This window comes from Arachis hypogaea, chromosome 20 (assembly GCF_003086295.3).
Source record: "Arachis hypogaea cultivar Tifrunner chromosome 20, arahy.Tifrunner.gnm2.J5K5, whole genome shotgun sequence".
NCBI lineage: Eukaryota > Viridiplantae > Streptophyta > Magnoliopsida > Fabales > Fabaceae > Arachis > Arachis hypogaea.
In genome coordinates, this window is record NC_092055.1 from 85,525,872 (window position 1) to 85,543,073 (window position 17,202).

Sequence of the window (17,202 nt, forward strand, 5' to 3'; positions counted from 1 at the left end):
TATTGGCATCATGTTTTTGGTGCCATTGCCAGGGAAAGAAAGAGCAATGAATTTTACATAATCAAAGTGTAATCACAATTTCTGCGCACCAAGTTTTTGGCGCCGTTGCCGGGGATTGTTCGAGTTTGGACAACTGACGGTTCATCTTGTTGCTCAGATTAGGTAATTTTCTTTTTGTTTTATTTTCAAAAATTTTTCAAAAACCTTTCAAAAATTTCTCCTTTGTTTTCGAAAAAAAAATAAAAATGTTTTCAAAAATATTATTTCTTCTTCAGAATTTTTAAGAATGAAACATGTTGAATCCTATATGGCTGTAAAGCCATACCCAAACTGCTTTGGGATTGGTCTTCAACTAATCACCTCAATGGATGTAATTTACATACTAAAGCTTGGCTGGCTTTTAAGCCATACCTGACCCTTTGATTGGAGCTTTAGACTAAAGAGCATAAGATTCCTGGAATTCATATTAAAAATTTTGGAATCCTTATTTTTCTTTTTCAAAATGATTTTCGAAAAAATTAAAAGAAAATACAAAAAAAAATTCATAAAATCATAAAAATAAAAAATATTGTGTTTCTTGTTTGAGTCATGTATCATGTTATAAGTTTGGTGTCAATTGCATATTCATATTGCATTTTTCGAAAATTCATGCATTCATAGTGTTCTTCATGATCTTCAAGTTGTTCTTGGTAAGTCTTCTTGTTTGATCTTTGCATTTGCATGTTTTGTGTCTTTTCTTGTTTTTCATATGCATTCTTGAATTCTTAGTGTCTAAGCATTAAAGAATTCTAAGTTTGGTGTCTTGCATGTTTTCTTTGCATTAAAAATTTTTCAAAAATGTGTTCTTGATGTTCATCATGATCTTCATAGTGTTCTTGGTGTTCATCTTGACATTCATAGCATTCTTGCATGCATTCATTGTTTTGATCTAAAAATTCCATGCATTGAGCATTTTTAGTGTTTTTCTCTCTCATCATTAAAAATTCAAAAATCAAAAAAATATCTTCCCCTTTTTCTCTCTTAAAAATTTGAAAATTTGAGTTGACTTTTTAAAAAATTTTTAAAAATTCAATTGTTTTTATGAGTCAAATCAAATTTTCATTTTAAAAATCTTCTCTTTTTCAAAATCTTTTTCAAAAATCAAATCTTTTTCATTTTTTTTAGTTATTTTCGAAAATTTTAGAAAATATTTTTCAAAAACCTTTTTCTTATCTTTATCACCTAAATTTCAAAAATAACATCGTCAATTAATGTTTTGATTCAAAAATTTCAAGTTTGTTACTTACTTGTTAAGAAAGATTCAAACTTTAAGTTCTAGAATCATATCTTATGATTTCTTGTGAATCAAGTCATTAATTGTGATTTTAAAATTCAAATCTTTCTCAAAAACTAATTTCTATCATATCTTTTCAAAAATATCTTCTTATCTTATCTTTTTCAAAAAATTGATTTCAAAATATCTTTTCTAACTTCTTAACTTCTTATCTTTTCAAAATTTGTTTCAACTAACTAACTAACTTTTTGTTTGTTTCTTATCTTTTTCAAAACTACCTAACTAACTCTCTCCTCTAATTTTCGAAAATATCTTCCCTCTTCTTCAAAAATTCTTTTTAATTAACTAATTATTTTAATTTTTGATTTTTTATTTTCGAAAATTACTAACCTTTTTCAAAAACTATTTTCAAAAATCACTAACTCTTTTTCAAAAATTATTTTCGAAATTTTCCCTCTCTCATCTTATTCTATTTATTTATTCCTCTACTAACATCTCTCCCTCACCCACCAAACACCCGAACCCTCTCTCTCTCTCTTTCTGAGTTCAGATTTTTCTCTTCTTCTTTTCTTCTACTAACAATATGGAACCTTTTTACTGTGACATAGAGGATTCCTCTTCTTTTCTTGTTTTCTTCTCTTTCTTATGAGCAGGAACAAGGAAAAAGGCATTCTTGTTGAAGCTGATCCAGAACCTGAAAGGACTCTGAAGAGAAAACTAAGAGAAGCTAAATTACAACAATCCAGAGACAACCTTATTGAAAATTTCGAACAAGTAAAGGAGATGGCAGCCGAAACCAACAATAATAATGCAAGGAGAATGCTTGGTGACTTTACTGCACCTAATTCCAATTTACATGGAAGAAGCATCTCCATTCCTACCATTGGAGCAAACAATTTTGAGCTGAAACCTCAGCTAGTTTCTCTGATGCAGCAGAACTGCAAGTTTCATGGACTTCCATCTGAAGATCCTTTTCAGTTCTTAACTGAATTCTTGCAGATCTGTGATACTGTTAAGACTAATGGAGTAGATCCTGAAGTCTACAGGCTCATGCTTTTCCCTTTTGCTATAAGAGACAGAGCTAGAATATGGTTGGACTCTCAACCCAAAGACAGCCTGAACTCTTGGGATAAGCTGGTCACGGCTTTCTTAGCCAAGTTCTTTCCTCCTCAAAAGCTGAGCAAGCTTAGAGCGGATGTTCAAACCTTCAGACAGAAAGAAGGTGAATCCCTCTATGAAGCTTGGGAAAGATACAAGCAGCTGACCAAAAAGTGTCCTTCTGACATGCTTTCAGAATGGACCATCCTGGATATATTCTTTGATGGTTTATCTGAGCTATCAAAGATGTCATTGGATACTTCTGCAGGTGGATCCATTCACCTAAAGAAAACGCCTGCAGAAGCTCAAGAACTCATTGACATGGTTGCTAATAACTAGTTCATGTACACTTCTGAGAGGAACCCTGTGAGTACTGGGATGCCTATGAAGAAGGTATTTCTTGAAATTGATACTCTGAATGCCATATTGGCTCAGAACAAAATATTGACTCAGCAAGTCAATATGATTTCTCAAAGTCTGAATGGAATGCAAGCTGCATCCAACAGTACTCAAAAGTCATCTTCTGAACAAGAAGCTTATGATCCTGAGAACCCTGCAATAGCAGAGGTAAATTACATGGGTGAACCTTATGAAAACACCTATAATCCATCATGGAGAAATCATCCAAATTTCTCATGGAAGGATCAAAAGCCTTAACAAGGCTTTAATAATGGTAGAAGAAACAGGTTTAGCAATAGCAAGCCTTTTCCATCATCCACTCAGTAACAGATAGAGAATTCTGAGCATAATCCATCTAGCTTAGCAAATCTAGTCTCTGATCTATCTAAGGCCACTGTGAGTTTCATGAATGAAACAAGATCCTCCATCAGAAATTTGGAAGCACAAGTGGGCCAGCTGAGTAAAAGGATCACTGAAATCCCTCCTAGTACTCTCCCAAGCAATACAGAAGAAAATTCCAAAAGGAGAGTGCAAGGCCATTGACATAACCAAAATGGCCGAACCCAAAGAGGGAGAGGAGGACGTGAATCCCACGGGGGAAGACCTCCTGGGACGTCCAGTGATCAATAAGGAGTTTCCCTCTGAGGAACCAAAGGAATCTAAGACTCATCTAGAGACCATAGAGATTCCATTGAACCTCCTTATGCCATTCATGAGCTCTGATGAGTATTCCTCTTCTGAAGAGAATGAGGATGTCACTGAAGAGCAAACTACCAAGTTTCTTGGTGCAATCATGAAGTTGAATGCCAAATTATTTGGTATTGAAACTTGGGAAGATGAACCTCCCTTGTTCACCAATGAACTAAGTGATCTGGATCAACTGACATTGCCTCAGAAAAGACAAGATCCTGGAAAGTTCATAATACCTTGTACCATAGGCACCATGATCTTTAAGGCTCTGTGTGACCTTGGTTCAGGAATAAACCTCATGCCTCTCTCTGTAATAGAGAAACTGGGAATCTATGGGGTGCAAGCTGCTAAAATCTCATTAGAGATGGCAGACAATTCAAGAAAACAGGCTTATGGACAAGTAGAGGACGTGTTGGTAAAGGTTGAAGGCCTTTACATCCCTACTGATTTCATAGTCTTGGATACTGGAAAGGAAGAGGATGAATCCATCATCCTAGGAAGACCTTTCCTAGCCACAGCAAGAGCTGTGATTGATGTGGACAGAGGAGAATTGATCCTTCAATTAAATAAGGATAACCTTGTGTTTACAACTCAAGGATCTCTCTCTGCATCCATAGAGAGGAAGCATAAAAAGCTTCTCTCAAAGCAGAGTCAACCAAAGCCCCCACAGTCAAACTCTAAGTTTGGTGTTGGGAGGCCACAACCAAACTCTAAGTTTGGTGTTGAACTCCCATATCCAAACTCTAAGTTTGGTGTTGGAGAGTCTCAACAATGCTCTGAACATCTGTGAGGCTCCATGAGAGCCCACTGTCAAGCTGTTGACATTAAAGAAGCGCTTGTTGGGAGGCAACCCAATTTTTATTTATCTAACTATATTTTTCTTAGTTATATGTCTTTATAGGTTCATGATCATGTGGAGTCACAAAATAAATATAAAAATTGAAAACGGAATCAAAAACAGCAAAAGAAAAATCACACCCTGGAGGAAGCACCTGCCTAGCGTTCAACGCCAGAACAGAGCATGGTTCTGGCGCTGAACGCCCAAAATGGGCAGTGTCTGGGCGTTGAACGCCCAAAATGGGCATCATCTGGGCGCTGAATGCCAGAATTGCACCCTGGAGAGGAGCTGGCGCTGAACGCCCAGAACAAGCATGGTTCTGGCGTTCAACGCCAGAAATGGGCAACAAATGGGCGTTGAACGCCCAAAATGGGCACCAACCTGGCGCTGAACGCCCAGAGTTGTGTGCAAGGGCATTTTACATGCCTAATTTGGTACAAGGTTGTAAATCCTTGAACACCTCAGGATCTGTGGACCCTACAGGATCATCTCAGGATCTGTGGACCCCACAGGATCCCCACCTACTTCCACTCACTCTCTTCTCCCTTCTCAATCATCCTCCATTCCCAATAAACACTCTTCCCCAAAACCCTTCACCTATCACCTCCATCTCTCTTCCCTATTAACCCTTCACCACTCACATCCATCCACTCTTCCCCATAAACCTACCTCATAAAATCCACCTACCTTCAAAATTCAAAATCAATTTCCCACCCAAACCCACCCTAAATGACCGAACTTAACCCCCCTCCCTTCCCTATAAAGAGCCTTCCATTCTTCTTCATTTTCACACAACACAACCTTTTCTTCTCTTCTTGGCCGAAACACACCTCCCCCCTCTTCTCCATATTTTCTTCTTCTTCTTCATCTATTCTTTCTTCTCTTGCTCGAGGGCGAGCAATATTCTAAGTTTGGTGTGGTAAAGCATAAACTTTTTGTTTTTCCATTACCATTGATGGCACCTAAGACCGGAGAATCCTCTAGAAAAGGGAAAGGGAAGACAAAAGCTTCCACCTCCGAGTCATGGAAGATGGAAAGGTTCATCTCCAAAGCCCATCAAGACCACTTCTATGATATTGTGGCCAAGAAGAAGGTGATCCCCGAGGTCCCTTTCAAACTCAAAAAAATGAGTATCCAAAGATCCGACATGAAATTCAAAGAAGAGGTTGGGAAGTTCTAACAAATCCCATCCAACAAGTCGGCATCCTAATGGTTCAAGAGTTGTTTGCCAATGCATGTTACAATGGTTCGGGGGAAATACTTAGATTTTAGTCCAGAAAATGTGAGGTTGGCATTTAACTTGCCAAACATGGAAGAGAACGCACGCCCCTATACAAGGAGAGTCAACTTTGATCAAAGGTTGGACCAAGTCCTCATGGACATATGTGTAGAAGGAGCTCAATGGAAGATTGACTCAAAAGGCAAACCGGTTCAACTAAGAAGACTGGACCTTAAGCCTGTAGCTAGAGGATGGTTGGAGTTCATTCAATGCTCAATCATTCCCACTAGCAACCGGTCTGAAGTTACTATAGACTGGGCTATCATGATCCATAGCATCATGATTGGAGAAGAGGTGGAAGTTCATGAGATTATACCTCAAGAACTCTACAAGGTGGCTGACAAGTCCTCCACTATGGCAAGGTTAGCCTTTCCTCACCTCATTTGCCACCTATGCAATTCGGCTGGGGTTGACATAGAGGGAGATATCCTCATTAAAGGGGACAAGCCCATCACTAAGAAAAAGATGGAGCAAGCAAGAGAGCCCATTCATGGAGCTCAAGAGGCGTATGAAGCTCATCACCATGAGATCCCGGAGATGCCTCAAATGCATTTTCCTCCACAAAACTATTGGGAGCAAATCAACATCTCCCTAGGAGAATTGAGTTCCAATATGGGACAACTAAGGGTGGAACATCAAGAGCACTCCATCATCCTTCATGAAATAAGAGAAGATCAAAAAGCAATGAGGGAGGAGCAACAAAGACAAGGAAGAGACATAGAAGAGCTCAAGGACATCATTGGTTCCTCAAGAAGGAAACGCCACCATCACTAAGGTGGATTCATTCCTTGTTCTTATTTCTTCTATTTTTCGTTTTCTATGTTATGTGCTTATCTATGTTTGTGTCTTCATTACATGATCATTAGTAGTTAGTAACTATGTCTTAAAGTTATGAATGTCCTATGAATCCATCACCTCTCTTAAATGAAAAATGTTTTAATTCAAAAGAACAAGAAGTACATGAGTTTTGAATTTATCCTTGAACTTAGCTTAATTATATTGATGTGGTGACAATGCTTATTGTTTTCTGAATGTATGCTTGAACAGTGCATATGTCTTTTGAAGTTGTTGTTTAAGAATGTTAAATATGTTGGCTCTTGAAAGAATGATGACAAGGAGACATGTTATTTGATAATCTGAAAAATCATAAAAATGATTCTTGAAGCAAGAAAAAGCAGCAAAGAACAAAGCTTGCAGAAAAAAAAATAGGCAAAAAAAAATAGAAAGAAAAAGAAAAGCAAGCAGAAAAAGCCAGTAACCCTTAAAACCAAAAGGCAAGGGCAAATAAAAAGGATCCCAAGGCTTTGAGCATCAGTGGATAGGAGGGCCTAAAGGAATAAAATCCTGGCCTAAGCGGCTAAACCAAGCTCTCCCTAACCATGTGCTTGTGGCGTGAAGGTATCAAGTGAAAACTTGAGACTGAGCGGTTAAAGTCAAGGTCCAAAGCAAAAAAAAAAATAGTGTGCTTAAGAACCCTGGACACCTCTAATTGGGGACTTTAGCAAAGCTGAGTCACAATCTGAAAAGGTTCACCCAGTTATATGTCTGTGGCATTTATGTATCCGGTGGTAATACTGGAAAACAAAGTGCTTATGGCCACGGCCAAGACTCATAAAATAGCTGTGTTCAAGAATCATCATACTGAACTAGGAGAATCAATAACACTATCTGAACTCTGAATTCCTATAGATGCCAATCATTCTAAACTTCAATGGATAAAGTGAGATGCCAAAACTATTCAAGAGGCAAAAAGCTACAAGTCCCGCTCATCTGATTGGAGCTATGTTTCATTGATAGTTTGGAATTCATAGTATATTCTCTTCTTTTTATCCTATTTGATTTTCAGTTGCTTGGGGACAAGCAACAATTTAAGTTTGGTGTTGTGATGAGCGGATAATTTATACGCTTTTTGGCATTGTTTTTAGTATATTTTTAGTAGGATCTAGTTACTTTTAGGGATGTTTTCATTATTTTTTATGTTAAATCCACATTTCTGGACTTTACTATGAGTTTGTGTATTTTTCTATGATTTCAGGTATTTTCTGGCTGAAATTGAGGGACTTGAGCGAAAATCAGATTCAGAGGTTGAAGAAGGACTGCTGATGCTGTTGGATTCTGACCTCCCTGCACTCAAAATGGATTTTCTAGAGCTACAGAACTCAAAATGGCGCGCGTCCAATTGCGTTGGAAAGTAGACATCCAGGGCATTCCAGCGATGTATAATAGTCCATACTTTGCCCAAGTTTAGACGATGAAAACTAGCGTTCAACGCCAGCTCTCTACCTAATTCTGGCGTCCAGCGCCTGAAACAAGTTGCAAAGTGGAGTTCAACGCCCAAACTGGCACAAAAGCTGGCGTTCAACTCCAGAAAGAGCCTCTGCACGTGTAACACTCAAGCTCAGCCCAAGCACACACCAAGTGGTCCCCGGAAGTGGATTTATGCATCAATTACTTACTTTTGTAAACCCTAGTAGCTAGTTTATTATAAAAAGGACATTTTACTATTGTATTTGACATCTTTGGAATCATCTTTTGATCATTTTTAGATCTCTAGACCTCCATGGGAGGCTGGCCATTCGGGCATGCTTACCCTTTATTCACTTATGTATTTTCATATGGTAGAGTTTCTACACTCCATAGATTAAGGTGTGGAGCTCTGCTGTTCCTCAAAGATTAATGCAAAGTACTACTGTTTTTCTATTCAATTCAACTTATTCCGCTTCTAAGATATTCATTCGCACTTCAACCTGAATGTGATGAACGTGACAATCATCATCATTCCCTATGAACACGTGCCTGAAAACCACTTCCGTTCTACATTAGATTGAATGAGTATCTCTTAGATCTCTTAATTAGAATCTTCGTGGTATAAGCTAGATTGATGGCGGAATTCATGAGAGTCCGGAAAGTCTAAACTTTGTCCGTGGTATTCCGAGTAGGACTCTGGGATTGAATGACTGTGACGTACTCAAAACTCGTGAGTGCTGGGCGTAGTGACAGACGCAAAAGGATAGTAAATCCTATTCTAGTATGATCGAGAACCTCCAAGATGATTAGCCATGCAGTGACAGCGCATCGGACCATTTTCACAGAGAGGAATAGGATGCAACCAACGACAAGGGTGATGCCTCCAGACGATTAGCCGTGCTGTGACAGAGCATTTGGACCATTTTCTCGAGAGAGATCGAAAGTAGCCATTGGCACCGGTGACATCCTTACATAAAGCCAGCCATAGAAAGGAGTAAGATTGATTGGATGAAGACAGCAGGAAAGCAGAGGTTCAGAGGAACGAAAGCATCTCTACACGCTTATCTGAAATTCTCACCAATGATTTACATAAGTATTTCTATCCTTATTTAATTAATTAATTTCGAAAACCCCATTACTATTTTATATCCGCCTGACTGAGATTTACGTGACCATAGCTTGCTTCATACCAACAATCTCCGTGGGATTCGACCCTTACTCACGTAAGGTATTACTTGGACGACCCAGTGCACTTGCTGGTTTGTTGTGCGAAGTTGTGAACCATGGTATTGGCATCATGTTTTTGGTGCCATTGCCAGGGAAAGAAAGAGCAATGATTTTTACATAATCAAAGTGTAATCACAATTTCTGCGCACCACTACCCTTACTACCCTAGCCCCATTACAACCCTCCAAAGACCTCATGATATTCACATTCATTCATCAAGTATTAGTTGATTGTTAGATGACTTGCAAATCTTTGAAAAACATGATTAAAAGAGGATTGAGTGATTAAGCCCTAAACATTGTGCGACTAGAGTGTATACACATCCGGTGAGGGGTTCGATCGCTTAATTCTATGATTTCATCTCTCATATTGTGTCTTCTTGAAAGTTGTTGAAAGTAATTTTTGAAAACTTCAAATCAATTCTTTTAACATTGGTCATGTTACTATGTTTTCTCACCTTGGCCCTAAGACATGTTTTGGATTGATTGAGATTCTATTGTTTGTTTTTGCCAAACTCAATATGAGCCATAGTATAGATATAGATAGATAGCATTTAGTATAATTGCATGCATATAAGTAGTTGCATTTAATAAATTGCTTCCCTCCTTATCCTTCTCCTTTGATTGTGATTAGCATGAGGACATGCTATTGTTTGAGTGTGGGGAATTGATGAATCCATATTTGACGATATATTTTGGTTTGATTTGAGCGAATTTCATACCTTAAACCCACATTTATTCATCCAAATGGCATACTTTTATGTTCTCTCCCTTAATTGAGCCTAATTGTGAAAATATACTCTTTTGTGCTTAATTTAATCAATTTTATTCTATTTACATTCCATTCGATACCTTGATGTTATTTGTGAGTAATTTCAGATCTAGAAGGTAGGAATGGCTTGGTAAAGAAGGCAGAAGAGCATGCAAGAGGGAGAAAACATGAAGAAAACAAAGGAGAAGCACACATTGGAGTGTGCGTGCACACAACCCACTGTGCGTACGCACAAGAATCACAAAGCCACGTGTGCGTACGCACAATATCCTGTGTGTGCATACAAGAAGAAAATCAGTATGTGTGCGTACGCACATACTTGTGCGTACGCATAAGTCCCGGCACGTGACTCACTTAATGTAAATCGCTGGAGGCGATTTCTGGGCCGCCAGAGCCTAGTTTTGGGACTTTCTGAAGCTGATTCTTGCTATATCAAAGGGGACCTCACTCCATGTGAAAAGGGGAAAATTAGAGTTAGTTTAGCATCATGTAGGTCATTTTCTAGGGAGAGAAGTTCCACCTTCTCTCTATAAATTAGGGTTTATAGTTTGATTTCTTTGTAATTTCTCTTTTTAATTTTTGTCTACCTTTCTTTGTTCTATCGTCTTAATTTCCTTAGTTTATCTTGTTAATTTCTCATTTTGGCTACTTTTTATGTTTATGAGCACCCTTGTTATTTTGATTTCCTTTTAATGCAATTTATATTTTGTGTTCCTTTATTGCTTAATTCACTTGTTATTCTTACTTTCCTTGCTTGGTACTTGTAGAATTTATTATTTTTTGTTATTTTATTATGCTTTCTTTTCATGCCTTCCAAGTGTTTGATAAAACGCTTGGTTGGATTTTTGCCTAGTTTTCACACTCTTGGTTGGGAAATTGGGTGATTGGGTGAACTTGAGTTGTAGATGTCCATTCCACATTCTGTGAGGATTGTTAATTGATTTAGTTTCCACTAACACTAAGCCTTCCATTAATAGAGTTAGTAAGGACTTGTGAATTGGGATCAATTATGCCCTTTTGACTAATTCTCGATGTTAGAATTGACTAATTGGGATTAATTCCACACAATTATCATGTTTGTGGTCCATAACTAGAATATGAATACCTAATTCCCCAATTCCTACCAAGAGGCCTTTTTACCATTTAATTTCCTTTTTATTGCTTTAATTGCTTACCATTTAATTACTTTCCATTTTAATTTCTTGTCCCTTATTATCAAGACCCCAAATCCCCATAGCCAATGATTGAACACCTAATTGCAACTCCTAGGGAAGACGACCCGGGGGTCTAAATACTCTCAATTTATATTTGCTTTGAATTGTGACAATTCCTTGAATTAAAATTTGATTAGGGAGTTAATTGTTGATTTAGACTATACTAGCAACGAAGAGATTCTATTTTGTGAAAATCTAGATCGACGATAAATTCTCTTTATCAGGGCTTAAGGTCAACCCTTTTTAGTTGAATGGGCTTGCCTTAGGAATCCCTTTTCCACTGTGCTCCTTCCACACAGATATATTAAAGCACTTGATCCAGTCTCTGATCAAAGTTAACTCTCCTAGTCTAAGGATGAGGATCTCCTTGCATTAGAGGCAAGTTGAATGCCAACCTCACACTTTCCGGGCTGAAATCTAAGATTCTTCCTCAGACCATGGTGATCTAATTCCTTGGATTTGGGTTCACACTAGTGTCATGGTTTTTAGTAACCCATGCATTAGCATAGAACTCCTACACCATAAGAATCCCAGCATCCTGAATAGGATTGGTTAGGAATTTCCAACCTCTTCTCCAGATCTCTCTTTGGATTTTCGGATACTCATTCTTCTTGAGCATGAAAGGGACCTCGGGGATCACTTTCTTCTCACCCACTACTTTATAGAAGTGGTCTTGGTGGGCTTTGGTGATGAATCTCTCCATCTCCCAAGATTCAGAGGGATTGGCTACTGCCTTTCCTGTCCTCTTTCTAGAGGAGACTCTAACCTTGGGTGCCATGAATGGTAATGGAAAGAAAAAGCTATGCTTTTCCCAAACCAAACTTAAAACTTTGCTCGTCCTAAAGCAAAAATAAGGGAAAGAGAGGAATGGAGTAGAAAAAGAAGTAAATAGAGGGATATAGAGGGAGAGAGAGGGCTCGGCCTTGTGAGTATTAAGAGTGTATGAGAGGTGTGTGTATGAAGCGTTATAGAAAAGGGTATTTATAGGATGGGGGTAGGTTAGGTTTCGGCCAAAGGGTGGGCTTTGGGTGGGAAATTTGATTTTGAGGTGGGTGGGGGTAGGTGGGAGTTATGATGGTTTGGGAAAATGGTATGGTTGTGATTGGGCTAGGGTTTATAGGGAAGTGAGTATGGGCAAGTGTGAAAGTAAGTGCGGTAGGTAGGGTAGGTGAAAGATGTTGTGGGACGCACAGGTCCTGAAAGGCTAGGGAATCCAAATTCCCTGCTTCTCTGCACTGGCGTTTGAACGCCCAAGGGCTGCTCCCTGGCTAGGGTTCAACACCAGCAATGCTGCCCATGATGGGTGTTGAATGCCTAGCAGGGATACCCTGGCACGCGTTCAACTTTAACACTCCATCCAGAGTGTTCTGTTTTCACTGCTGTGAAATTTTATCTCTGTTCTGAATGCTACATATAATCATGACCCTAAAAGAAAAACAAAACAAAATAACAGGAAATAAATAATTAATTAAGGTAGGGTTGACTCCCAACAAGCGCTCTTTTAACGTCACTAGCTCGACGGTTAGCTCCTTACGGAGGTGAGAATGGACTCAGATTTTTGCTCCTTACAGTGAATTTTCTTCCTGTCCTCTCTTGAATAAGCTCTACATGCTCTAGAGATAGGACACGATTCACTGTATATGGTATGGCTGGCTGATGAATCCACATTTCATGATATTTATTTGCTCTATTTTGGTGGATTTTATTAACCTTTTCTACACTTATTCCTTTAAATAGCATAATTTTGTAATTCTCCCTAAATTTGTGCTTAATTATGAAAACTTGCTTTTTAGACCTTAAAATAGCTAATTTTATTCCACTTTTATTCTATTTGATGCCTTGATGTGTTTGATGAGTAATTTCAGGATTACAAGGCTAATATGGATGGAAGAAGTGATGGAAAAGCATGCAAAAAGGGAGAAAGCATGAAGAAATGAGTTTTGGAAGATTCAGCTTCCGTGCGTGCGCACAGTGATGTGTGCGTACGCACACACGCACAAGTTCGGCAACGCGTATGCGTGACCCACGCGTACGCGTCGGTGCCATCACGTGACTCACTTAATGGAAATCGCTGGGGGCGATTTTTGGGCCTCTAGAGGCAGTTTTGGGACTCTCTGAAGCTGATTCTTCCTATATCAAGCAAGGCCTCATTCCATGTGAAGGGGGGAGAAATTAGGGTTAGATTTTAGTCATGTAGTTCATTTTCTAGAGAGAGAAGCTCCCCCCTCTCTCTAGAACTTAGGGTTTTTAGTTTAATTTCCTTGTAATTGCTACTTTTAATTCTTGTTTTAATCTAGTTTCTTCTACCTTTCTTGGTTCTATTATCTTAATTTCCTTGTTTATCTTGTTAATTTCTCATTTTAGTTGTCTTTTATGTTTATGCACACTCTTGTCACTTAAATTTACATTTAATTCAATTTATGTTTTCATGTCATTTATTGCTTTATTGAGTTGCTATCTTTATTCTCCTTGCTTGGTAGTTGTAGCATTTATTATTCCTTGTCATTTAATCATGCTTTCTTTACATGCCCACCAAGTGTTTGACAAAATGCTTGGTTAGGTTTTTCCATAGTTTTTCTCACTCTTGGTTGAGAAATTGTGTGGTTTGGGTGAATGGTAGTGGGAAATGATGATTCACACTTTTCACATCTCCGCACAACTAACCAGCAAGTGCACTGGGTCATCCAAGTAATAAACCTTACGTGAGTAAGGGTCGATCCCACGGAGATTGTCGGCTTGAAGCAAGCTATGGTCATCTTGCAAATCTCAGTTAGGCGGATTCAATTGGTTATGAGGTTTTGATAATTAAAATATAAATAAAACATAAAATAAAATAAAGGTACTTATGTGATTCATTGGTGGGAATTTCAGATAAGCGTTTAGAGATGCTTTGTTGCTTCTGAATCTTTGCTTTCCTATTGTCTTCTTCCAATCATGCGTGCTCCTTTCCATGGCAAGCTGTAAGATCATCTCAGTGAAAATGATCCTCCACGGTTTCTGCATGGCTAATCAACTGTCGGATTTCTCATCTCAGATGAAAAATACCTGGCACAGCTACCGCATGGCTAATCATCTGTCGGTTCCTGCTAGCGTCAGAATAGAATCCATTGATCCTTTTGCACACTGTCACTGTGCCCAACATTCGCAGGTTTGAAGCTCGTCACAGTCATCCCTTCCCGGATCCTACTCGAAATACCACAGACAAGGTTTAGACTTTCCGGATCCCAGGAATGCTACCAATGTTTCTAGCCTATACCACGAAGATACTAATCTCACAGACTCGGTCCGTGTATTAGATATCCAAGAGAATATACTCTGGCTGTCGTCCAATGACTACATTGAACATCATGTAGACCGCTTTGTGGTTGTTAGCCACGCGGATCTTGGCTAAGCGAGTAACGAAGATTGGGTGATTGTCACGGGTCACCCCTTTATTCTGACTTAATTAAATTGAGTACGAGAGTATATCTTGGAGAAGAAGTAGGCGTGAATTAAAAGAAAAACAATAGTACTTGCATTAATTCATGAAGAACAACAGAGCTCCACACCTTAATCTATGGGGTGTAGAAACACCACCGTTGAAAATACATAAGAGAAAAAAGTCTAGGCATGGCCGTGAGGCCAGCCTCCAAACGTGAAATATGGCATAAACTAGATGCGAATACAATAGTAAAAAGTGCTATTTATACTAAACTAGTTACTAGGGATTACAGAAAATAAGTAACTAAGTACAGATAGTGCAGAAATCCACTTTCGGGGCCAACTTGGTGTGTGCTTGGACTGAGCATTGAAGCTTTCACGTGCATAGGCTATTCCTGGAGTTAAACGCCAGCTTGGGTGCCAGTTTGGGCGTTTAACTCCAATTTTGGTGCCAGTTTGGGCGGTTTACGCCAGAAAGTTTTAGGCTGGATTTGGACGCCAGTTTGGGCCATCAAATCTCGAAAAAGTATGGACTATTATATATTTCTGGAAAGCCCAGTATGTCTACTTTCCAACGCAATTTAAAGCGCGCCAATTGGGCTTCTGTAGCTCCAGAAAATCCACTTCGAGTGCAGGAGGGTCAGAATCCAACAGCATCTGCAGTCCTTTTTCAACCTCTGAAACAGATTTTTGCTCAGTTCCCTCAATTTCAGCAAGAAAATACCTGAAATTACAGAAAAATACACAAACTCATAGTAAAGTCCAGAAATGTGATTTTTTTATAAAAACTAATAAAAATATAATAAAAAGTAACTAAAACATACTAACAACTATGCAAAAATAATGCCAAAAAGGGTATAAATTATCCGCTCATCACAACACCAAACTTAAATTGTTGCTTGTCCCCAAGCAACTAAAAAAAATAGGATAAAAAGAAGAGAAAATACAACAAATTCCAAACTTATCAATGAACTTAGTTCCAATTAGATGAGCGGGGCTAGTAGCCTTTTTGCTTCTGAACAGTTTTGGCATCTCACTTTACCCTTTGAAGTTCAGAATGATTGGCATCCATAGGAACTTAGAATTCGGATAGTGTTATTGATTCTCTTAGTTCAGTATGTTGATTCTTGAACATAGCTACTTTATGAGTCTTGGTTGTGACCCTAAGCTTTTTGTTTTCCAGTATTACCACCGGATACATAAATGCCACAGACACATAACTGGGTGAACCTTTTCAGATTGTGACTCAGCTTTGCTAGAGTCCTCAGTTAGAGGTGCCCAAAGCTCTTAAGCACACTCTTTTTACTTTGGACCACGACTTTAACCGCTCAGTCTCAAGCTTTTCACTTGACACCTTCACGCCACAAGCACATGGTTAGGGACAGCTTGATTTAGCTGCTTAGGCCAGGATTTTATTCCTTTGGGCCCTCCTATCCATTAATGCTCAAAGCCTTAGATCCTTTTTACCCTTGCCTTTTGGTTTAAAGGGTTATTGGCTTTTTCTGCTTGCTTTTTCTTTTTCTTTCTTTTTTTTCATAATTTTTTTGCAAGCTTTTGCTTTTCACTGCTTTTTCTTGCTTCAAGAATTAATTTTATGATTTTTCAGATTATCAATAATATTTCTCTTTTTTCATTATTCTTTCAAGAGCCAACAATTTTAACATTCATAAACAACAAATTCAAAAATATGCACTGTTCAAGCATTCATTCAGAAAACAAAAAGTATTGCCACCACTTCAAAATAATTAAGCTAATTTCAAGATAAAATTTGAAATTCATGCACTTCTTGTTCTTTTGCAATTAAAAACATTTTTCATTTAAGAAATGTGAAGGATTCATAGGACATTCATAGCTTTAAGACATAGACACTAGACACTAATGATCATGTAATAAAGACAAAAACATAGACAAAACATAAAGCATAGAATTCGAAAAACAGAAAAATAAGAACAAGGAAATTAAAGAACGGGTCCACGTTAGTGATGGCGGCTAGTTCTTCCTCTTGAAGATCTTATTGAGTGTTTGAACTCCTCTATGTCTCTTCCTTGCCTTTGTTGTTCCTCTCTCATGGCCTTTTGGTCCTCTCTGATTTCATTAAGGATAATGGAGTGCTCTTGGTGCTCCATCCTTAGTTGCTCCATGTTGGAACTCAAATTTCCTAAAGAGGTGTTGAGTTGCTCCCAATAATTGTATGGAAGAAAGTGCATCCCTTGAGGTATCTCAGGGATTTCTTGATGAGGAATTTCCTCATGCTCTTGTTGAGGTCCATGAGTGGGCTCTCTTGTTTGCTCCATCCTTTTTCTAGTGTTGGGTTTTTGAGATGAATTTCTCCATCTCCCATGACTCGAAGTTGGAAGCAACTACCTTCTCTTTCCTCTTTCTAGAGGTTTTTCCAGCCTTAGGTGCCATTAGTGGTTATGGAAAAATGAAAAAGCAATGCTTTTTCCACACCAAACTTAAAATGTTAGTTCGTCCTCGAGCAAAAGAAGAATGAAAGGAGTAGAAGAAGAAGAAATAGAGGAGATGGAGGGTAGTGTTGGTTTTGGCCAAGGGGGGAAAGAATTGTTTGTAATGTGTGAAAGTGAAGGTAGTAATGAGGGGTATTTATAGGGTAGGAGAGAGAGGGAATTCGTGTGAGAATGGGTGGGTTTGGGAGGGAAATGGTTTGAATTTGAATGGTGAGGTAGGTGGGGTTTATGATGGATGCATGTGAGTGGTGAAGAGAATATGGGGAAGAGGGTAGGAT

General features: G+C 38.5%; 1 non-coding gene across 1 annotated transcript; it reads right to left on the bottom strand.

Moving 5' to 3' along the window:
* Positions 1-2,455: 2,455 nt before the first annotated feature.
* Positions 2,456-2,563, bottom strand: LOC112788325 (small nucleolar RNA R71). Its single transcript, XR_003195693.1, has one exon. It is a non-coding gene; the product is annotated as a small nucleolar RNA R71 (small nucleolar RNA).
* Positions 2,564-17,202: the final 14,639 nt, after the last annotated feature.